At 38.9% G+C, this 25,262-nt stretch overlaps 1 long non-coding RNA gene across 1 annotated transcript; it reads right to left on the bottom strand.

Annotated features, from left to right (window-relative positions):
- Positions 1-950: 950 nt before the first annotated feature.
- Positions 951-12,981, bottom strand: LOC137502210 (uncharacterized). The gene is made up of 2 exons (XR_011018727.1): positions 12,863-12,981; positions 951-1,096 (listed from the first exon to the last, which is right to left on the bottom strand). It is a non-coding gene; the product is annotated as an uncharacterized lncRNA (long non-coding RNA).
- Positions 12,982-25,262: the final 12,281 nt, after the last annotated feature.

Genomic DNA, 25,262 nt, shown 5'->3' with positions numbered 1-25,262 from the left:
AAAGACTTATGCATACACCTGATATATTTGGAAGACTTACCTTGGTCGAGGGACTAGTGAAGTATATACTTTAAAACGTACCTTACGTCTCTATGACGTATACAAATTGGAGAATAATTCTGTCTCTTTGTAAAGACAAAATCCTTTTGTGAGAATCGTTGCAGCAGAGGTACGATTATCTTGTCTTTGTCAGAGAACAATCTAATAGCACATCAGTGGAATTATACGAATAACATACACTGACTTCCACGGCAGATTAGTGGTAGAGGCTTCGTATCATGATCCCAAGATCGTGAGTTCAGTCCGGCCCGACTTAGATTGAAGGGCGTTCACAAATCTTGGCACTCCATTTCATTGTTGAAGGTAAGTTCAAAATATCTGGTGGCGTATTCAGTATCACTGTACAAAATTAAATTTACACTCCCAGAAGAAGACGAAGAAGAAGAAGAAGAAGAAGACTTTGGCCTAATACCGTGTTCAGGCATTTTAATTTGATGCTATTTTGGTTGCCAAACTCTACATTCCAAAGAAAACCTGAATATTTGGTGATCATTGGCTGAGTTTTCATTAATAGTGATGGGTAAACACTAAAAGTGTCATTAGAGACCTATAGCATGCCGAGATGGATCGTAAAATGGACTTCTTCTCACATTTCAAAAATCCATCTACCTTTCCCGGGTATGAAGCTGCAACCTTTGGATCCAGAGATTGACGCTCTATTACTGATCCAAAGTGGGAGCCAACACTACCGTAGGAAGCGTCTGGCAGAATATAACTTTTGTTTCATGACATCAGTAAAATAGGAATGTCCAAACTGACAGGCTTCCTATTCTGTAGCTTCTTTCAGATATTTGATTTTTTAAATAAACGTCTGTCAATGCATCAATGTCCTCTACCCGTAAAGTTCATAGGGAAGATTTTATGGGTTTCTGATGAAATAAAGAATGAGATTTGCTTGTGCAATGTTTTATTCAGATCCTTTGTGATGCATCACTCGTTATTAAAGTAAAATATGTGCTGTGAAGTGCAGGATATGCGTTAAGGAGAGTCCAGATCATCTTCCAGAAAAATGAATGTTACGTCCTGCGCCGTACGCCTGAAAATAGATTTCAAACATTATGAAACATTACGTAAATTTTCAAGCTTTACTCACATAAAATAATATAGCAATGGCAATATTATAAAAAATAGTTTACATAATTCATTTTTGCCCACAGTTTGTGTTAAATAGGAACCTAATAAAGGACGTTGCAATCAGCACTATGAAGGAGGAAAGGGAACAAGGGTAGAGTGTTATCCAGGAATTAGGTTGAGGCAAATGTTGAGGAAAGTAGACGAGAAGGAAGAGGGAAAGGAGATGGTGGTAGTGTTTCATGTTGGTACTAACAACGTAAGGCCAGCAGGTATAAGTATAGTTGGAGACAAAACATGACGACCTCAGTTCTTGGAAGCGACATGGAAGCCAGCTGTAAATCCCACCCTGCACCCTGCTGAGTTAATGAGCTCCATGTTATCCTTGCTTGGTATGGAGAGATTGGCAAAACACTCTCTTCAATCTTGACTCTTTCTTTTTTTTTTGCTAGCTGCTTTACGTCGCACCGACACAGATAGGTCTTATGGCGACGATAGGACAGGGAAGGGCTAGGAGTGGGAAGGAAGCGGCCGTGGCCTTAATTAAGGTACAGCCCCAGCATTTGCCTGGTGTGAAAATGGGAAACCACGGAAAAGACTCTTTCTTTATGCCGAGTGCAGTGCAGTGACCTAGTGAGCATTAGGCCTACTAATACCAAGATATGAAATAACTGATATTTGTAATATTTATAACTTATCATTTTAGCGCAAGCGTAATATGTCGGTATTCTTCCGGCCGTGGGTAAATCAAGAATCACAGTGTAACGAAGCTGATTTAAATCAGCTGCCTGGACCTTCTTCTTCTTCTTCTCCTTCCTCACCGAGAACTCCAACTAAATGTGACAAAAATGTGATCGGCAGAGATGTTAAATAATAAAACAAACCTTGATTTGGTAAGGAAAATTAAAAATTTCTTACAAGGTGTTTTAGGAAATGGCGGTGTTATAACTTGTAAACATTTAAATAATTTAGCATCGGAAGCGACAGGAATCTGTGTTACTACGGTGAAAAAACAGTTAATACAGTGATGTCAATACCTATGTAACCCCCACTAAAACGAAAGTTCGGAAGCAGAAATTTAAATTTGATAAAATAGACGATTTCACTCGGGACCTGCTTCATCGAAGAGTTGTTGAGTATTTTTGAGTATTACTTTATTTTTACACTAATGTCCGACTCGTTGGCTAAATGGTCAACGTACTGGCCTTCGGTTAAGAGGGTCCCGGGTTCGATTCCCGGCCGGGTCGGGGATTTGAACCTTCATTAGTTAATTCCAATGGCCCGGGGGCTGGGTATTTGTGCTGTCTCCAACATCCCTGCAACTCACACACCACACATAACACTATCCTCCACCACAATAACACGCAGTTACCTACACATGGTAGATGCCGCCCACCCTCATCGGAAGGTCTGTCTTATAAGGGCTGCACTCGGCTAAAAATAGCCACACGAAATTATTATTAAACGAAGGACTTCCAAAGTGTGGGTAGATACAAACATAATGAGTAAGAAACAAATATTCAAAGCAGGATTAAGCACAGGTCTAAAAAATCCGACAGAATAGGGAAGACGGCTGATTTTATTGCACATAGGAAGTGAAGATGGGTTTTTAGAGGGTGGAGAATTTATGATGGAATCGAAGAAAACGAATGATTTTCATGAGGAGATGACGGGTGAAGTTCTTACTACATGGTTTACCTCTGCTTGAACCGAACAGTGTGATTGTAATGGACAATGCGTCATATCACAGTGTTAAGTTAGATCGTATTCCCACCAGATCGTGGCGTAAGGATGACATTATCGCGTGGATGGAGGCAAAAGGTATTACCTACGGGAAAGATATGGTGAAAGATGAACTACTCCGAGTGATAAAAAATCACAGTGTGACGAAAACGTATGACAGATTTGTTATTGACACACTAGCAGAGGAAGCAGGTCATACGGTGTTGAGACTTCCTCCTTATCACTGCGTTTTGAATCCGATTGAGTTGGTGTGGAGCCAGGTGAAGGGACATGTTGCACGCAATAATAAAACCTTCAAATTGGCAGAAGTCAGGACATTAATTAATGAAGCTCTGGTTAACGTAACCGCTGAAATGTGGCAAGCCTTTATTCACCACGTGGTGGGGGAAGAGGAGACATTTTGGAAATTGGACGGTCTGTGCGATATGCCTGTGGACCGTCTGGTCATTAATCTGAATGACGCGAGCAGCAGTGATGAAGAGGCGAGAGAGGCATCCGACTAGGAAGGAGTTCGTCCTTTATCAGATTCTGATTAGGTAAAGTATTGCACTATTTTTATTGTTTTAATATTGCCTTGTCTATGTTCCTCTCCAGAATTTTATTTTATTGAAATATTAAATGTGTGAAGTTTTACTTATATGCGCTGTTGTGATTGATTGATTGATTGATTGATTGATTGATTGATTGATTGATTGATTGATTGATTGATTGATTGATTGATTGATTGATTGATTGATTGATTGATTGATTGATTGATTGATTGATTGATTGATTGATTACGCATTTACGTTTCGGCCATATATTCAAATCTACCTTTCTTTTCTGATATGTTAAATATCCACATATCATTTGCCATTCGATTTTTGTTTATTTTTCGCGTACAGTGAGTATAATTTGTCTCGCAATCCGCATCACAATTGCGAGTCAATCAGTGGTATCCGGCAAGCCTATGTAGAACTAACTCTGATGTAATCGCCGCAATGAGGCGAAGTAACGGCAGTTCAAAGACAGCCCACGTGGTTCTTGCCATGTGCATGGAAGAAGACCAGTGATCCAATCAGCGTTCACACCGCGGATGGATACATACGGATACACAATGTTCTTTGTTTACATCAGTTTCGGTTCTCTCGGTGACGGCAGAATACCTTACAAAGGCTGCAATCTGCTAGAAATAGCCACACGATATTAAAAATCACACTAATGTAAGTGACCATTGCCACCTGTTCCCAATTGGGAACATGCATCATTTTCAAAAATATGTTTTTTGAAAAGTACACCAATGAAATAGTACGTAAACGCATTACATTGTGGTATGTTGCCTTGTTTTCTACCATTAAAAAAATATTTAATAGTGCCTTTCCGCAAGGCGAGTGAAACGGCCTCTGACGTAAGCGGCGCGCTGTGACGTCACGATCCAGTACCGCATGGAGCTCTACCAGCCATTGTGCATCAGCCGTTGCTAAAAACCGATTGTTTATTATTCATGATCGCGAATAACTTCTAAATGACAGAAGAAAGGTTCAAAACAGCACAGTCAGACGCTTTTATTAGATCAATATCAATCGGTCGGCTCGTCCGGTTCGTTTGCCTTGGTGACTCTGAATAACTTTGGGCTGATCGCACGGTCCTCGTGCCGGCGACGATCTTTCAAATGTCTGCCTTATCAACTGTCGATGGTAGGTTCTGCGCCTACCACGGTTGTAACGGGTAACGGGGAATCAGGGTTCGATTCCGGAGAGGGAGCCTGAGAAACGGATACCACATCCAAGGAAGGCAGCAGGCGCGCAAATTACCCACTCCCGGCATGTGTAGATGTCATCATTCTTGAAAAATGTGACTTTTGTGGCCGCAGAAATTCGCGGATAACGAGCAAGTTTGTAAGTGGCGACTTTTATATACGTGCAGTGTACTGTAACCCATAGTATTAGGATAACAACGAACCTGGATAGATATCACATCACTTTCAACATTTCCTTCTAGACTGATTCCCCTATTAAAGAATAACATTACATTTTCGGGCTTTCAGCATTAGTAAAGTAAGAAATCGGATTTCAGCACTAACATAAACATATAGGTAGCATTATAGTACTAGTCCGCTTCTGAGGTGTAGTGGTTAATGTGTGCCACTCCCGGAGGCCCGGTTTCGATTCCCGGCTCTGCCATGAAAGTTGAAAACAAATAGTACGAGGGCTGGAACGGGGTCTACTCAGCCTCGGGAGGTCAACTGAGTAGAACGGTTTCGAATCCCACCTCAGCCATCCTCGAAGTGTTTTTTTTGTATTTTCCTACTTCTCCTCCAGGCACCTAAGGCCACGGTCGTTTCCTTCCCTCTTCCTTGTCTATCCCGTACGATCCTCCCATCCTCCAAATGGCCCCTGTTGAGCATAACAGGTGAGGCCGCCTGGGCGAGGTAATGGCCTTCCTCACCAGTTGCATCCCCATACTCAAAGTCTCACGTTCCAGGACACTGCCCTTGAAGTGGTAGAGGTGAAATCCCTCGCTGAGTCCGAGAGAAAACCAACCCTGAAGGATAAACTGATTAAGAAAGAAAGAAAGAAAGAAGGAAAGAAAGATCATAGTACTATAATCTATAATTCCCCAAAAATATATATATTTATGGTTGGGACAACTGGCCTACCCACTTCCGGGGTCCATGAAAGAGAATTAAATATCTTTGTGGAGGGAAAAAGTTAAACATGATACAGATAAATATGACTTCATCTAGTTTTCACAAGTCGGGCTGAGTGGTTCAGACTGTTGAGGTGCTGGCCTTCTGACCCCAACTTGGCAGGTTCGATCCTGGTTCAGTCCGGTGGTAGTTGAAGGTGCTCAAATACGTCAGCCTCGTGTCGGTAGATCTACTGGCACGTAAAAGAACTCCTGCAGGACTAAATTCCTGCACATCGGCGTCTCCGAAAATCGTAGAAGTAGTTAGCGGGGCGTGAAGCCAATAACATTAATTACATTTGGCTTTTAACAAGCTGAGCATATCAGGAAAGAAAAGTGTCCTGGTGACATTTTAGTCGCTCAATACAGGAATGTCTTTGGGTGCCGTGACTTTTACTTTTTTTTTTTTTTTGCTTTACGTCACACCGTCACATATAGGTCTTATGGCTACGATGGGACTGGAAAGGCCTAGGAATGGGAACAAAGCGGTCGTGGCCTTAGGTACAGCCTCAGCATTTGCCTGGTGTGAAAATGGGAAACCACGGAAAACCATCTTCAGGGCTGCCGGCAGTGGGGTCCAAAACCCACTATCTCCCGGATGCGAGCTCACAGCTGCGCGCTCCTAACCGCACGGCCAACTCGCGCGGTATTTTTACCCTTCGGTTTATTGACTTGGCTTGTATAACCTAAAACTTAGGCTAAGTTGGATATTTTAAACACCTATATCACTATTTTCACCTGTGTGCAATTATGTTATTTATTTCATTAATATTATGATAATTATTATAATTGAGCATTGTTAACTTATAAGACCGTAACAGACAAGCATTGGTTTTGTGTAGAGTTATACATTTGTTAAATTCACGTTGTTTCCTTTCATGATGCACACGCCTATTCTTTGTTACATTATAGAGTATTTAGATATAGCCTAAATTTCTTTACCAATTAAGCTCTTCAATAAAGACATACATAACTGTCCCATGCCAAGATATATTGGTAGAATTAGAGCTGTCAAAATGGTTCATAACCCTTTTATTTATTATCTAGACATGTATCACCCAAAACATAGGTTAGGTTTGGAGAATACTTTAATAATCAGCATTATTTAATGCACTGTTTATTACTTTCATATTCCAAGATGTAATTGAAGCATTTAAAGTTTTACTACTAGAACAGCTGACATGGAAAAGTGATTTGAAAATTCAAACAAATTAATCTTACGTTAAAATCTTCAAAAGCGACTGTGAGCTTGCATCCGGGAGATAGTAGGTTCGAATCCCACTATCGGCAGCCCTGAAAATGGTTTTCCGTGGTTTCCCATTTTCACACCAGGCAAATGCTGTGGCTGTACCTTAATTAAGGCCACGGCCGCTTCCTCTCAACTCCTAGGCCCTTCCTATCCCATCGTCGCCATAAGACCTATCTGTGTCGGTGCGACGTAAAGCCCCTAGCAAAAAAAAAAAAAATCTTCAAAAAAATAAACTGTAGACTTTTCCGATATATCACCAGCATTTCTCCGGCTCGCCAAAATCCATTTCTCCCTAGTTTTAGCGTCTTTGGAACGTTTATAAACAATTTGTTTGGTATGGTATGCGATGTGCTATTGCACATCGGAACTCTACACCATTTATAAGTTTTCTGCCTCACTGTCTGCGCAGGATTCATTTTAAGTCTAAAATATACCACTCAGATTATTATCCAATGTATAGACCTCGAATTTAACCATACCAGACACTAACGTAAAGTAGCAATACGCGAAGTGTATCCTGCTTCTCACAGCACACTATGTGTTATTTCGTCTGCTAATTCAGTCAACCTGTACGATGACGTCAGACCAATGAGATAGCGTACTTGCGTGACGTGACATTTTCGTAGATTTTTATCATGTTTGGAGTTATTGTTTGTACGTTCTGATCACATTTTTGAATTCTGCATGAAATTTTGAATCAGATTAGCATATTTTTAATTAAAACCCCGGATCATGCATGTTCCCTATTGCGATGTATTTGTTATAATAATAATAATAATAATAATAATAATAATAATAATAATAATAATAATAATAATAATAACTAGTTTTTCTGGGACCCACACGTCAAATTAAATGTATTTTTTCCCCTTTTACAAATGCTTATGGAAAATGAAGTAAAATAAAATAAATAAATAACAATAATCCAACCTATTTGAAACATTTTATGGTTTGCAAAACACCCAAAAGTGGTAGTTAATGCCTTAAAGCGTATTAATTTCCCTTAACTGTCAGAGGCTACCCTCTGGGCCACGGAGGAGCCTCCAATTATACTAATTATGAATAGATAATAATAATAATAATAATAATAATAATAATAATAATAATAATAATAATAATTCAGTTGTCTCTTCATTCAGTATGAATAGGCCTACACTATTATTTTCACTTTTCAAAATGACTTACATTACAAACTGTGCAGCCTATTGGTGGGAAAAATTGGGTAATTTGAACATTCATTCTGTTAAAAATTATATGATAATAGCAACAACAACACCAGGAAATGTTATTATTATTATTATTATTATTATTATTATTATTATTATTATTATTATTATTATTATTATTATTATTATTATTATTATTCATGTGGCTATTTCAGCCTTATAATGTTCCGGCATTTAAGTGAAATGGAAAACTACAGAAATCATTTCAAGAACAGCCGGTGGGATTTTGACCCACGGCATCTTCCGACTTAGGGTTACTAGCCCGTCGCACTATCACTGAGCTAGTCCATTTTTATGGGTCGTTTAAGTTTGCATTTTAGTATTCAGGGGCCTCACTCCGTTACCCCATAACCTACTTTAGATCGCCATAATACAATTTTAACATTATTGTTTCATGTCTAAATTCCCGAGCTACAATAATAATAATTCAGTTTACATCGAAATGACAAATAGTCCGTACATAACCTTACCGACAGTTCTACCCATAATGTACCTAAGCAGTCTCAGATAAGTCATGCTTCTGTAATGCAGTTAACACCAAAAATGAACAGGCTATTATTATTGATGCTTACAACGGAATCGCAATAATTCACTGCATGTACAGAAATTTACTTCGATATCCGTATGCAATGTAGAATACCGTAGCGAAGCACGGGTACATTTGCTAGTCTCTTCTTAAAAATGTTTTAATCCCCTACCACAACAAAATACTAAACATTTTTGCGTTTGAAAAGTGGGATTTCTTCGACATTGTAAAGGGAAGTTACCTGCCGCACACTTCATGGCGTACTGTATTATATCAATGCTTTCACGACGCGGTCGTAAGCATCTCAACTCAGAACTAAACCCTCAATTTCAGCTCTTGTAACGTTAATAAATAGTAATTTCCTCTAGGCAGTTCATGGCCTACTATACATCACCTACTTCCCCATGGGCTTCAAAAGGCACATAATTGTTATGCAGAAATGCCCGCCTGGTGGCCATGATCGTTAAGGCGTTGAAGTCTATATGGTCTGACACCGTAATTATCCGGTTCGTGCTCGAAAAAAGTTTTCACCATCAGAATGCTGGCCGGCAGGGTAGAGGAAGTGGTGATATACAACTTCTAATAACTAGATTGCATGACAAAAGGCTGGATTAAATACCAAACCTCTCCACAGTGCTCATATGGAGTGACGGCATATGACGCAGTTGATAGTGAATCATTCGTCGGATGGGGACGACAAGTTTTGAGCAGACTGTTTGGGGTCATTCGACAGGAGTGGGCTATGTGCCGAAACCGGGCATCACCCTCATTATCATCATCGCATATTCAGACGTGCAGGTCGTCTATGGGCTTCAAATAAAAAGACCAGCACTAGGCGAGCCGAACGCGTCCTCGGACATTCCCGGCACTAAATGCCATACGATAAATAAATAAATAAATAAATAAATAAATAAATAAATAAATAAATAAATAAATAAATAAATAAATAAATAAATATAAAATAAATAAATAATGTTATGAATAATATCAAAGCGTATTCCGAATCCTTGGTTGTATGGTCAGTGTTGAGGCCTTCGGTTCAAAGGTTTCGGGGATCAATTCCCTGCCGGGTTGAGGATTTTAATAGCATTTGACTAATTCTTCTGGCTCCGGGTCTGGGCGTTTATATTTGTTCCAACATCTTCCCCTTCTTATTCAGACAAATAGGCACACTGCCAACCACCAGAAAAATATGCAACAGTGGTTACATTCCTTCATATAGGGTTGCGTCAGGAAGGGCATCTGGCCGTAAGACAGGACCAAATCCACATGTGCTACAGAGATGGCATCCATGACCCCATAGGTGCGGGAAAAGCGGTAAAGGAAGAAAAAAATATCAAACTTTATATACCAATTATGATCATTATAAAATATCAAAGCCATTTCTTATTAACAGTGCTGATGTAGTTATTTTATTATTGTTATTATTAATTATATAAAGTCGTATCAGCACACACTTTATTAACGCATAACCGGTTTTCGGACACTAAGGTCCATCATCAGTGTTAAAATTTTAATTTATTTTCACATGAGTGTGTCGTCAAAATTGGTTAAAATGAGTTTAAAATATAGCCCTGTTGACATCAACTGTAAAAAAAAAAAAAAAAAAAAAACAAGTGTTAAAGTATGAAAATAACACATATGCACTTGTGTATAATTAATAATAATGATAAAATTTATATACGAATGTAACCGACGTAATCCCAAACGTGTCTCATATGTAGAGCCAGGACTTTGATGACCTAATAATGCTTAAAATATGATCTATAAAATGAGGGCAAATGTCCAGTAACATGATCCGAAAACTTAAAAAAAACGACAAATTTAAAATGAAATTTTACAATCAATTTGCTAATGGAGCCTATTTTTAAAAAAGCCTTTGGACTGTTACCATGTCAAGAAAACTAGGTGGAATTCATTACGCTTCGCAGAGAAATTTGGTCCGCGTCTTCAGAAGAAAATCTCGACTTTTCACGAGGAGGACTTTTAAATTGTACGTGTCTCTCCAGGAATGTGGACATCTCCTAGAAGTAAGTCGTGAACAAAATTTCTTTAGTCCCCACATTGACAAAGCGTTGTGAAGACTCTCATGTCTCCGTATTCATCCTCACTTAAAAGTTGCGATAATATGCAATACCGCACTCGTATATGCTTCAAAATCCTCAAACATATAAGAAAATGAATAAAATAGTATAAAATAGTCTAAGAAATTCCACAAAATGATCAGATAATGACGTAAAATTTTAGAAAATGGCCTAATATTTCAAAATGTCAATAAAAGACAAAAATGACCGGATAAATTAGCATTTCTGCAATGTGGAAGCTATGATCACTATTTCTGTACAAGTTAGCAATGTCTGTCGTGGACCAGTTAAAAGATGACATGACATCAAAATCCTACCCCTGCTCATATACTTATTTAATATTAACTGTTATACACGTCTTCGTTCGCGATGATTTCGTAAGTTGATAAAAATTAATTGTTCCTCGGTACTGCACTAAGATAATATCTGAAAATCCCTAAAGTATAAAAACTCGCCGAAAAATTGCATTTCATTTACGCCAGAACCTCTTTGTAAACTACGTTTGTTGCATTTCATTTAGGGGCTAAGATGACCAAGCCACTGGCAGAGTTAAATGTGAAACATGCGACATGGAACTCTACATGTGAGAAACAGTCAAAAAAGGGGGTTTCTTTATTTTTAAAGGAGATTACAAATACCAATTTTCACGCCTGTAACATGTTAAGTTTATGAGACCTTCGGTTCACAAAGTTCCAGTTTCGATTCCGGGCTGTGTCGGATATTTTAATCGCGTGTAATTAATTTTTCTGGCTCGAGGACAGGTTGTTTGTGTTTTTCCCAACACTCTCCTCTCAATATTCACTCAACACACCATATTACCAACCACAACAGGAATACGCAATAGTAATTACATCCCTACACATAGGGTTGGCGTCAGGAACAGCATCCAGTCGTAAAACACCGTCAAATCGACATGTGCGACAGAGTTCGCATCCGCGACCCCACAGGTGTGGAAAAACCGGTAAAAGAGAAGAAGGTACTCATTTTAAAATATCACCCGATTTTTAAAAAATTTCACCTCCTTAAGTGGATTTTCCAGAAATAGTGCGTTCATTTATTTTTAAAAGAGATTCCAAGTACGGCCTACCAATTTTAACGTCGGTAACATCTTCCATTTCTGAGATATATGTATCCTCATATAAAGATTTCAACTCTTCCTTCACTTCTTTTCAACCCTCAACCCTTAAGTGGATTTTCTGAAGACAAATATGTGTGTTCTTTTATTTTAAAGGAGATTCCAAATGCCAAATTTTATGTCTGTAACATGTTAGGTTTTTTGTGATATTTTGTAGATTATCTCGCTGCTGTAAGCATACTGGAGCTGATGTTGTCATGGTTACGCTGAGTCCTAAAGCAGGGGTAGTGGGGTGCCAATATCTCAATAACGGTTGCTTTTAGGCCCGTAGGGCTTACCGAGGTTTGTTCTTTGCGTCAAGAGGCTTAAAATGAGCTTTGTCTCGCCCGTGTACGACAAATTCGATATTTCGCCTATATTCGCCTAGTATTTTTATATCTCTCAACGTCGCCTCCCCCCGCCCCCGTTGAATTGTTTTGAAAATAAAATATAGCCCATAGCACTCAGGAATAATGTATCTTTCTATTAGTGAAAGAATTTTTAGAATCGGTCCAGTAGTTCCTGAGATTAGCCATTACATACAAACACACTTTACCTCTTCATATATTAGTATAGATGAATGTTTGTACAAAGTTCATATTTTAGTTACCTAATTTATAAAACTATGTATTCAACCGTTCCTTAATCGCGTAGCAACGATCCAACTTGAGTGGCGTAAACGTTTTTGCACTCGGATGATACCTCTCCAGAGATGCAAAATATGGTTCACATTACTCAAAATTTTCATCACTATTATTCAAAAATTTTAATTTTTCTTCAAGACTTAAACAGACTAGAAGTAAACAAATGACTTGTCTACGGTCATAAATATCGATATTTCGTTAACAAATAAGGTTATTTGGAATTCCAATTACTTTCTTATTAAATTCTTCAGTACAATGCATAATCAGTGAGATTTATCGATTACCTATTCCGGTTCTTTTCATAACCATCACAACTGTAAATAAACTTTAGAGGAATTATGAACTACATTTTACGTTGGACGTTACTTGGTTTAAACATGAAATGGTTTTGTATTATTTTCTGTCTTGTTGACTTTCTCTGCCTCCTGACTTAAAACTAAAGATGGTTGTGGAAATGTATAATAAGGATTTTACTTACTGAAGGTTCGGCATAACTCATGACGGCCATGGCGGCAGCTACCGCCAGGAGTAGAATCAAGCGTGAAGGATGCATGTTGAACATCTGTGCAGAACTGTGCCACAACGGCAGACTGTAAGAGCTTATATCCGTCTGCTATCACCAGTATGGAATATATTAAATTTCTTTAAGAAATTATCCTAAGTAGTTTCCTATGTTTTCTTGTTTATCACAACCTGTAATTACCTAGTTCTTAACTGAGATATGATATGTTATCCTGAAAACCCTGCGCAACTTACGTCAGCTAGGAAATGTCTAAAGAAACACTGATAATTGGATGCAGTATGTTTTAACTTACTTGCTCAACAGTCATACAAAAACACGATCAGTTCACTGTGATGATAATTTAGTTTTCGTTTTTTTTTCTTCGTAAAATGAGAACTGCCATTACTTCACTATCCCTGCCAATATAACGATTGTGAAAATATGTATAGGTATTATTTAAACTATCATATTTTAACGAGCTGATGCAAGTGTTGTTGTTGGGTCATCAGTCCACAAACTAGTTTTATGCAGCCCTCCATTGCGTACTACCCTGCCTTGTTCTACCCCTTGCATTCTGAACACCTACACTTCCCTCAAAAACTAACAGAACAAGTTCTGGGTGACTTAAGATGTCCCTATCATTGTATCTGTTCTTGTGGTCAAAGTTAGTTAAATCGTTATACGCTCGCCAATTCGATTCAGTATCTCTTCATTCGTAAATCCATCTACCCATGTCACGTTTAGCATTCTTCTGTAACACCGCATTTCAAATGCTTGTATTCATTTTCTTTCTTAGCTACATATTATCCATGTTTTACTTGCATACAAATGTCGCGCTCCAGACGAAAGACTGAGACTACGTTTTCAAAATTCCTGTATCACTGTTGCAAGTAAGCAAATGCTATTTTCTTAAGAAAGGTTTTCCTTGTGCTCGTCTACATTTTATGTCCTCCTCATTTATGCCATTATTACTATACTTATTCCGTAACCTATCAATTGTACTCAGAATACAATTTCCTAAAATAAATAAGCCCACACGCATATTCGTCTGAACTCTAGCAGATTTTCTAGGGAAATATGCAGTAATGTGTTTCGGGAAATATTTTATTCCTTACCATGAAGATTTTGACTTATTTCCACACTCAAAATTGTACGGGAAATTATACTTCACGCATCAGTAGCCACTTTAGGTACACGTTTATATAAAAAGCGTCTGCTATTGGTTGAATTACGGTTCGCTTACAAACATCTTCTCTGATTGGTCCATGTTTCCTCTTGATTATTGATTTTCGCAACTTCTTTCCATGTTCATCATTTGTTTTCATGCTGTTGTATCTGTTATGTTTGTCACTGCCGTCTCGATCATGCATTATTAGGTGTGATGACGTGATAAAATTATTTATGCTATACTGGACTTTACTAAAAATGTAGAAGCAATGTTAACATCGACGCTTTCACGGCCCATACTTGTAGACATGACAAGGACTTCTGGGCTTATGCCGTGTCAATAACATACGTTTCGCAGAGAACTTTGCTCCTCGTCTTCAGAAGAAAATATCTACTGTTCACGAGGAAGACTTCTACAATAATGAGGGTTTGAATTTGGAGATGTAGTTCGTCACCAGATGGCTCGCTGTATGCTGGCACAGCGCTCCAAGCGTGAGCTGACGACAACATTAAGCTCCAGTTAGGATGTTCTATGACATCACGTGTGTAAGAGAAGAAACGGACAGCACATCAGACGAATCAAGGACGAATGTGGTAGAAGAAATAAATATAAACTAATAACACAAAATGAAACTAAAGACACCAGATACACACTCTTTCCATTCATCAGCTCTCTTCTGTCCGACTCGTTGGCTGAATGGTCAGCGTACTGGTCTTCGGTTCAGTGGGTCCCGGGTTCGATTCCCGGCCGGGTCGGGGATTTTAACCTTAATTGGTTAATTCCAATGGCCCGGAGGTTGGCTGTGTGTGGCGTATTCAACATTAGAAATCATCCTAGGTAGGACCCTCATCTTCACAGACATTCAGGTCGCCTAATAGGCCGTCTACTAGAAAAAGACCTGCACCAGGCCTCTTCGGAGGCCATACGCCATTATTATTATTACAGCTCTCTTCTAATGTTTAGTGCCGTCAAGATGGCAGCACTGAGGTTAGCGATGCAGGATGGCCGCCGTCAAAAAAGCACGTGGCTTTGTTTACAAACAAGAGCACGTGGAATTTTTTAAATTTCCCGCTACCACATGTCAGAGGTGCCACCCATGAAGTTTAGTGCCGTTAAGAAGGCAGCACTGAGGTTTGCGATGCAAGATTTTGGATGTCAACTGTCAAAAGCACGTGGCATTGTTTACAAACAAGTGCACGTACGAAAAATGTTTCAAATTTCCCACCACCACGTGCCTAAGGTAGCACCCATGAAGTTTAGTGCCGTCAAGATGGCAGCACTGAGGTTAGCGATGCGTTGTTGTCGTTGTTGTCGTTGTTGTTGTTGATGTTTAGTGCCATTAAGATGGCAGCACTGAAGATAGCGATGCGTTGTTGTTAAAATATGGCGGATGAGAGCTGTCAAAAAGCACGTGGCTGTCAAAAAAGCACTTGGCTTTGTTTACAAATTCAAATTTCGCACCAAATTTCACATCTCCCGCCAAAATTTAAAATGTTCCGCCAAAATTCAAATTTCCCGTGACGTGACGTGACCCGCTCCAGGGCCTCTGATTGGCCGCTGTGGGACTGTCTTTTTCCTATTACTAATGACCTCCAAGACGCTTTAATATTTTAGCACGGTATCCATAATAATATGCCGGGCTGAGTGGCTCAGACGGTTGAGACACTGGTCCTCTGACCCCAACTTGGCAGGTTCGGCCCTGGCTCAGTTCGGTGGTACTTCTGCCCCGACTCGGGAGATTTACTGGCACATAAAATAACTCTTGCGGGACTAAATTCCGGCACCTCGGCGTCTCCGAAAACCTTAGAAAAGTAGTTAGTGGGACATAAAGAATATAACACACACAAAGATAGTGGGAAATTTAAAATTTAAGAAATTACTCAATTATTATTATTATTAGTATTAGTATTATTATCAACGGGCGAGTTCGCCGCACGGTTAGGGGCGCGCAGATGTGACCTTGCTTCTGGGAGATAGTGGGTTCGAACCCCACTGTCGGCAGCCAAGAGGATGGTTTTCCGCGGTTTCCCGTTTTCACACGAGGCAAATGCTGGGCTGTACCTTATCGAACGCCACGGCCGCTTCCTTCCCATTCCTAGGTCTTTCCTCTCCCATCGTAATCATAAGACCTATCCGTGTCACTGGGACGTAAAGCAAATAGAAAAAAATTGTAATCTCACGTCCTCATCCCGAGGTGATGCAGTTTCTCTTTCAAGCAGACCTCCAATGGAGGTGAGCTGTATATACCACTTCAACCACATACCATTCTTGAATTTCTGGCAATACCCGCGGAAGGCATCTAATAACACTAACCGTTGCGCTATGGAGGCGGACACACTGTTGTAATGTGTCAGAGTTTTGTATGTTTTCCTGTTACTGAGAATTTAGCCTAAATTGTTGGCTGTAGCACTTATTGTAACAATAATGTTGTTTTAGACCACCAAACGCACTATCAACTGAGATAATTTCCTATCAGCAGTTTACGGTCAGATTCCATACCCTTTTATTTCGGTTCCTCCTGCATGCCTATGTGTTATTATTTAACTTTAAACGACCATAATTTTTTGATAATTATATTACTTTTTTAAGCTTAGATACCCTAAATTATGTCTCTTAGCTCAAAAAATATTATCAATACTGTGTTTTGTCAATTCCATTCCAACTGTTCACAATTGATGAAACCCGAATTTTAATAGATGGCAAAAGAGGTATCTTATCATTATATCCAAATCCGTAGGTTGTACGAAAGTTATTAATTACATGTAGTCCGAGGCAAATAAAACTAATTTGAACAGCTTTTGTGTACCTAAATACATTGTTTAATTCGAACGTCGCCTATATGCAACACGGACATGCTGTAGGGGTCGCTCACGTTGAGTCTCAAATGGCGGCTCTATAAGTAACATTAGTGTCCTTACCGAAAGTAGAGTGCGACATTGAGGCTTCCCCACTCGCCGAACGAGCTGTAGGTAGGTACTGTAACCCAGCTGATTTAAAAATAGGAGGCATATTCCCTTTAGCCAGGTCAACTGGCAGTAGCAACTTACGACGGAACTTCGCCCAGCGTGAATAAGCAAATTTCCTTTTTTTTTAAATTAAATTTTCTTCAGCCATTTTCTCGTGATGCGCGTACATTTTTACTGTGCAGACTGACTGACAGACAGATAGACAGATAGACAGACAGACAGACAGACAGACAGATGGACAGGCATAAAGACAGAGATGTGTTGGAAATTTGAACATTTGTTTTTCCTTCTTATTTTGTGCATGACTGACACACAGATCTTTTTTTTTAGTTTTCCAAGGAGCAGATAAAATTGTTACTCTATTTTTAAGGTTTACCGCACTCTAGAATTAATAGGTATGCAGCCCTCAGTTTGAGAACTATTGACATGCACCGTTCAACGTGTTATCAGTACCGTGCCACCTGACGTAACATGTACTGCGCAAGGGGCTACACCTATCAGGATGTCTTAGTAATTACCTTCTACTATTTTCTTATTTTACTGCACCTAATGGCACATATTGAAAATTATCGGCAGTAAATGCATTGCTATAGTCTCGTTACCTTTAAACTGATAGGTACGTCAGTATCTTTGTGCATATCCTTGGAGTAAAGTGGACTCTGTTTAAAAAGAATATGTTCTGAAGATAAAGTAAAATACCCGTGCATTATCACCACGCTTGTGCCCTTGGGATTTGGAGTCTATCATTTGAGGGTGAAAGCAGTAAACACGAGGTAGACTGCACTGCCATAGTTTCCTTCGTCTTCGGTATTTCATCTTTTAATACAGGCTGAGTGATTATTAAAAAATAAGTAGGCTTAATAGATTTCAATGATTTTTGACCCGCTCCTAATCTCATGCCAATCATTTCAGCATTTAAGACAGGAAGGACATAATATTGCCGATAAATATGATATTTCATAATCAATAACAAAATCGTCAACTGCTAATGATTAACATTAACAAATGCATAACATACAACATTTTCAGTCAGTGCATATATTTTATCCATCGGCAAGTCATTAGCAACTTACGTTATAATAGAGAATATCACACTGCCCACACCGAAACTCAGAACTGTGAATATGTTTCACATTTTAAAATACATATCCAGTATGGAATTGTTAAAGAAGGTTTATTAACCCTTGGTTCAGTCTGTTCTTGGCCACCGAATATTGACATGGGGATAAGCTTACAATAATGTAATCAATAAGATACAAGTTGTTCAAAACCTTATATTACGAATAATGTAAATAAAAGAAAGTTTATACCGTGTAGTCAATTATACGGTGAAGCCAATATATTTAATGTAAAGCAGCTCTATGCCATGAAATATAAAAATACATTTTAAAAAATATAATTGAAAACATTAAACATGAATATTCAACACGCAGTAAAATGTACCACCGTTGTACGTTATACAAACCAAAACTTAGCATTACAAAACGCAATTTCATATACTTCATTCAAAATTCTGTAATGTCCTTATACGTTCTTTACAAACTACTTCATTAAGCCAGAAAATAAGTCCCAAGCGTCTTAAATCCTTTGTAATGGATAGTAAAAGGTTTATTTGCGAAATAACTAAATGAAAATATCACGTCATCATATTCAATTTCTATTCTATGCTCCACCAGGTACTGTTGACCAAACCCATCATTCACTCATACACATACTCGTACTTCAGGCATGATTGTTATTTATTTCTTTACAATTATCATTCTAAATTACCCCCTACAAGGTGTCATTTTACGTGGTATTTTACTGATATCCTGACTCGAATCTGTTGTTTTACTGCGATTTTCTTATGAATAATAATAATAATAATAATGATATGAATAATAATAATAATAATAATAATAATAATAATAATAATAATAATAATAATGGGATAATTGATCAAGCAAACATTGACCGACACAAAATCGAAAGTGAAATTTTTAGGAGAAATTTCCGAACCATTTGAAATCAAAACAGAGGCAGACAAGGGGATGGATTATCTCCCTTACTATTTAATTTAGTTCTGGAAAAAGCGATTAGGATATGGAAAAATGAAACTAAAGTTACAAATATTCGTATATGTATCCAAAACAAAACTCACCTTACTTGCCTAGCATTTGCTGATCACAGGAAGCAATCCAGTCTGCAGAGAAACTCCATGAAATAGAAGCCAAAACAGAACTCCAAATTTCTTACAAAAAAGACAAAGTATATGAAAGGAACTAGATCAGGTTTCAACAATCAATCATTAACCACCAAATATGGAAATATCACTCAACTAAACAAATTTCAGTATCTAGGTAAAATTATTGAACCAACAGGGTTAAATCAGCATGCTAACAAAGAAGGAATTGAATAACTTCAAAGAGCATACAAAATTACTTGGTACAGATACAATAAAGGAACTATATCGAAAAAGGCAAAATTGCGACATTATAACACAGTAGTTAAATCAGAAGCACTTTAAGTATCTAAAATGATTATAATTAGTGGCAGATCAGGAACAAAGATGATCGAAAAACAAGAAAGAAAAATGCGCAAGGAAAATCTTCGGAACAAGTGCGAAAATGGAATTTGGGTGAAAGAAAAATCACATGAAATCTATCAAGTTCCAGAAAAGATCACAGATACAATCAGGAAACAATGATTACAATTTTACGGTGACTTATGTTGAATGGATAATAACAGGCTCGCAAAGAAAATTTTAATCAATGAAAAATCACAATAATTGGTTAAAAGAAATCAGTGAGGACGTAACTGATATTGGTATTAATGAACAAACTATTCAGAATTTTAATTCAGAAACACAAATTTCCTGTAAAGCCCACCCGACTAAATACAGGGTGGACTGAATAACGTAAAAAGGAAGACAGCGAGATGATGAAGAGTTATCGGGAAGATAAGAAGCAGAAACAAGAAAGTGGTACTAAGTTCAAACGCACTCCTAGTTGGGCTCAAGGAATCAATAATAATAATAATAATAATAATAATAATAATAATAATAATAATAATAATAATAATAATAATAATAATAATAATAATAATAACAATAATAATAATAATAATAATAATAACAACTCTCGGTTTCCCCGGATATATTTAATGTGCGAAAAATATACATACAAGCACCGAACACAGAATAACGTAGAGTAGGCAATTTGCCGTCTGAGTTGAAGTCAGTGGACACAAGCGGCCGCCATGTTGCTTGTACCATAACATTGGAGACCAGTTAGTGTAAGTAAGTGAGCAGTGCACCACGTGTGAAGTAAATAAGGGAAGTTTGTGTTATGATTTTAAAATGCCGACTTGTGAAGCGTATGGATGTGCTCGATGGTTACAAGTTTGTTCTATATTAAGTGTTAATCTTGCTATATGAAGGTATGTATGTATGTATGTATGTATGTATGTATGTATGTATGTACTATCCGCACACTTTATGTTGGTGCATTTGTGTACGGGGTGAGGAGTAAGGAGGGAGCTGTCCCGGTATCGATAGTGCTGCCTGGTGCTGCCAACTGAATGAAAATGAAATCTGAATTGAATCGATAGTATGAGCGATCGATACTACACCTTTATTTACATTAATGTACAGACAAATCCCTGTCACATTGAATGTGTATATTTATGTGCTACACCTTTATTTACATTAATTTACAGACCAATCCCTGTCAAAATGAATGTGTATATTTATGTGCTACACCTTTATTTACATTAATTTACAGACCAATCCCTGTCACAATGAATGTGTATAGGTATGTGCTACACCTTTATTTACATTAATTTACAGACCAATCCCTGTCACAATGAATGTGTATATGTATGTGCTACACCTTTATTTACATTAAGTTACAGACAAATCCCTGTCACAATTTATTTGTATATCTATATGTTACATCTTTATTTACATTACCTCTCAGACAGATCACTGTCACAATCGTCACTGCATTCTCCTGTACTATGCATTATAATGTCGTCCATGGCTATTTCCATTACACCGTCGTGTCTCCAGTAGTCCTCCTCCAGTTCTTTCACTTTCCGGCAGTACCCTTTCCAATCTTCGGCCGATACGGAACGGAATGCCTCGATGGTTAGTCGTCGAAGGTTAACCCATATAGTCCCGTTTTTCCATGAACCGTCCCGTATTCAAACTTTAATTATCACAACCCTCAGATGTATATTTCTCATTGTGTAAAGCAATTACAGTTTCCTTATTTGGCACTAAATATAACAAACAAATTAGATAGGCGTAGGCTATACACTGATTGGCCAAAAGTCACGAGAAGTGGGTGTCCAATTTGAAAATGTGAGGTGTATGATTCATGAGCGTTGCGGCTAGCTGCGGCGTAGCTGATCAGTATACCTCTCTAAAAATGTAAATTAGTGCCGGCTTATGTAAAAGTTTCGTTTTACTTTAACTGTAAATCGGGGGTAGAGAGTGCCTTACCCTCTCGAGCTCCCCTTCATTTTTGATTTGAGGTGACTACGTTTTCATAACCGTTTTCTTCTCTCCTTAATGTGTTAAAAGTTTTATACGAGTCACCTCCCTAGTTTGGGGAATAGCCCCTGTGCCATCGGCCTAGTGCCTCTTAGGTTTTAATATGTTGATTTAGTAGTGCAAAGTCTCGCCTCCTTTCATTTTGCTTCGGGCCGTCTAAGTTAACCTATCATTTTTCTATTATGGCCCAGTAGGTTGGGGACTAGATACCCCTGTTTCATTGTAAGTTGTGCCTTTATGGCAAGTATTTGTAAAAATTGATGTCGCCTTGTATAAGCGTGTGTGACTGAGAACCTGTTAGCTCTTTTCTAAATTTGATTTCTGAGTGCCTCTAGGAGGCTTGAAATTGTAATCAGGAGCAAGTGCTCCTTGTATGAAGGGGTTTTCTGCCCTTTGGTAATATGTGGTTGGGAGCTGAGAGCTCAGGAATTGTAAAATTTGGGGCTCGAGGCCCAGATTGTTAAACCACCCTAAATATTGACTTTTCCTGGTATTGTACCTGACTTGTTGACTTGTTGTTATTTGTAGAAATTCTATGTGTAAATTGTTAAGTATGGCGTTTTGGAAAAAATATAACCTTTAATCAAATTTTAATTAATATTTCGGCTTTGTAGTTTTACCCATTCCAGAACGCACCTTCTTTCACCTCTGCTGCTCCACAGATACCTCGGAACAAGTGGTAGCAGAGCGTGGTTGAATGGGTCTCATTTTAGCCCTTTTTGACGGCTAAATATTGCTTTTGTTTCGAACTCTAACAACTTTCTCAGTCGCTGGAATTTTTCGATTTTTCTAAATTTGTAAAGTGTGTGTCGTCATGTTCGGCCCTCGCGATGTCCTCCATCCCGACTATTTGCGCAAGGAGGAATTAATTAGTGAATTAACCGTTAGAAATATTCCATCTGGAGGCACGGTTGTGGCCGATACAACTAAGCTTAAGGATTCACTTGATTTGCCTATTAGTATCCCAACCTTGGGAGAGAAAGATATTGATGAGGCTCTCTCCACGATCACTGATAATACTACTGGGCTAGCGTCTGTAGTTATTTTCTTTGAAAGGGATGATCCATTACCTTATCAACTTAAACGTGTACAAGCTAGATTGTTCCATTCTTACAATAGGGTTACTGATCTATTGTCTCTTAAGTTAAATGACATTCAAGGGAAGGAGGATAGTGCTCTTCTCGAAAACCTTTCTAAATTGCCCAGTAAGGTTAGCCTATTGTTAACTGGGGCAGTACCTCCCAAAACCGACCAGTCCACGGTGGTAAATACGGTAAGTGAGGAGGATTCTTCCAAAGGGGAAGAAAGTGGGAAATCCGTAGGAGTCCAACAAACATCTGCCGCATTAGAAACCGAGTCAGGTAGTCGCACATCCATCCCTCCATTTGTGTTGAATCATGCACCGCCTGGAACCGCCTCTCCGCCTCCTACCCCTTACCCGTTATGTCACCCGGCTTCAGCAGTTTACTCCATCCTTTAGCCATGTTGCTTAGGGGTATTTCTAAGTTTTCCGTGAACTCTACTAATGATGTCATTACATTCTTACGGTTTTCAGTTGAATTTCAAGATCATGCTCTAGTGTTTTCCCTCTCATCTTCTCAAATCCTTCAGATTATTTACCCTCATTTTCTTGGTGTCCGCTCAGATAAAATAGTAAGAGCAATTGCCGAACAGTCCTCTATAGAAGATTTTCACGCCCATCTGTTAGCTAATTTCATTCGGGCTCGAGCTAGGTCATCGCTAATACAAAAGTACTATTACCGTGTAAAGCGTCTGGATGAAAATCTTGCCGACTTCAGCCAAGACATTAAGTTCTATACTAGGGTGTTTGCTCTACATTTCCCTGAAGACCAAATTGTGCACGCTATTGTAGAAGGCATTTCCCCAACATATAGGTCATACTTGTGTTTCGTGTCGCATCCGCAAAATTTTGCCGAGTTAGAGGCTTTGGCTGTCTCAGCCGAAGGAGTTAGATATGCCGACACATTACGTGTCGCGAAGGAACCCCCTCCGCCTTCAAATAATTTTCGGCCTCCACCTCGCCGAACTCCCACACCCCGCAAATGTTATGCTTGTGGTTCGCCTGATCATCTTCGGAACAAGTGCCCCTTGATTAGACCCAATGGGACAAGGAATGGAGCAGGGTCATCCCAAGGCAGTTTTAAATGCGGCTCGTTTTCCCATATAGCCAATAATTGCCCGAATACTAATAGCACCCCCTCCTGCTCAACTTCTGGTGCACCTTCCAACATCACCAATAATAAAAAGTGAAAAGTGGCATCGGCTGAGTCGGAGTTCCCACCTTCTTCAGGCTCAGCCCCAGTTACAGTAAATCCGATCAAAGCTCAGGGTAAACTCAGTCTTCTAATTTATCAATTGAAGGTCCCAAAGAATGTCTTAGGATTGCGACGGATACCCCCGCACCGGTTCCATTTCTCAAAATTGAATTGAATGATGAACCTGTAACAGCTCTATTAGATTCTGGCAGTGTGTGTTCCATTATTTCGGCCGAGTGGCACTCCAAATTAAAATCTGTTAGTAAACTTCCTGATTATTGTTCGTCTTCGGTTCAATGCGTTTCGGCAAACTCCTCTCCATTATAAATTCTAGGTTTCCTATATGCCAAAATTAGAATTGCTAAATTTACTTGGAAAGTTAAGCTGTTGGTGGCTAAGCACTTGTCTTGCCCCATTGTATTGGAAGCTGATTTCATGGCTCACTCTGGTCCTGTGCTCGACATTCAGAGCAAGTCGTGCACATTGAAATTTGCTTGTAATCGTAAAATCCCATTATTGAAATGTAATTCTGTATCATGTTCATCTGTTTCGCCTACCCAGGATGAGATGTTGTTAGACCTTAGACATCTACCTGTGGAGCAGGCTGAGAGTATTCGTAAGGTTACGGATTCGATTCCAGTCCGATTACCACCTTATAGGTTATCTCCACCTAAAATGAAGGCCCTGAAAAAGATCATAGATGTGATGCTGAGAGATGGTATTATTCGACCCTGAAAATCGGCGTATTCATCACCTATTTTTCTGGTTCCGAAACCCCAAGGTGGCTTCAGGCCTGTGATTGACTATAGGGCTTTAAATCGGAAGGTGGTGTTACAATCTGTGCCCCTTCCCGATCCCCACTCTTGCTTTTCATGGTTTCGAAAAGCTAAGTTCTTCAATATCTTAGACCTTAATCAGGCTTATAATCAGATCCCCCTAGCTGAGGAATCTAAACATATTACAGCTTTCGCCACGGATAGGAACTTGTATGAATACAACCGCGTACCTTTCGGGCTCCCCATGGGAGCAGCCGTGCTTACGAGATTGCTAGACAGGGTATTCTCTAACATCAAATTTGAGTACTTGTATCATTATCTTGATGATGTCGTCGTATTTTCTGAGACCTTTGAAGAACATCTAGATCATCTGAAAGAGGTCGTCGCCTTCGTAAGGCAGGGTTAACTGTGAAGTTATCCAAGGTAGCTTTCGCTAAGCCTTCCATGTCATTTCTAGAGCATATTGTGTCGCCCGATGGTGTTGCAGTAGATCATTCTAGAACACAGGCAATCCGTGATTTCAAACCTCCTAAGGACATCAAAGGTATTGCCAGACTCATTGGCATGGTGAATTTCTTTAGGAAATTTATTCCTAACTTCGCTAACAGAGCGGCGCCCTTGAACTTCCTCCGTAGGAAAGGCGTCAAATTTGAGTG

The sequence above is a fragment of the Anabrus simplex genome, chromosome 9 (assembly GCF_040414725.1).
Source record: "Anabrus simplex isolate iqAnaSimp1 chromosome 9, ASM4041472v1, whole genome shotgun sequence".
Taxonomy (NCBI): Eukaryota; Metazoa; Arthropoda; class Insecta; order Orthoptera; family Tettigoniidae; genus Anabrus; species Anabrus simplex.
The sequence above is the reverse complement of the archived record's forward strand: the minus strand, read 5'-3'. Positions and strand labels throughout refer to the sequence as shown.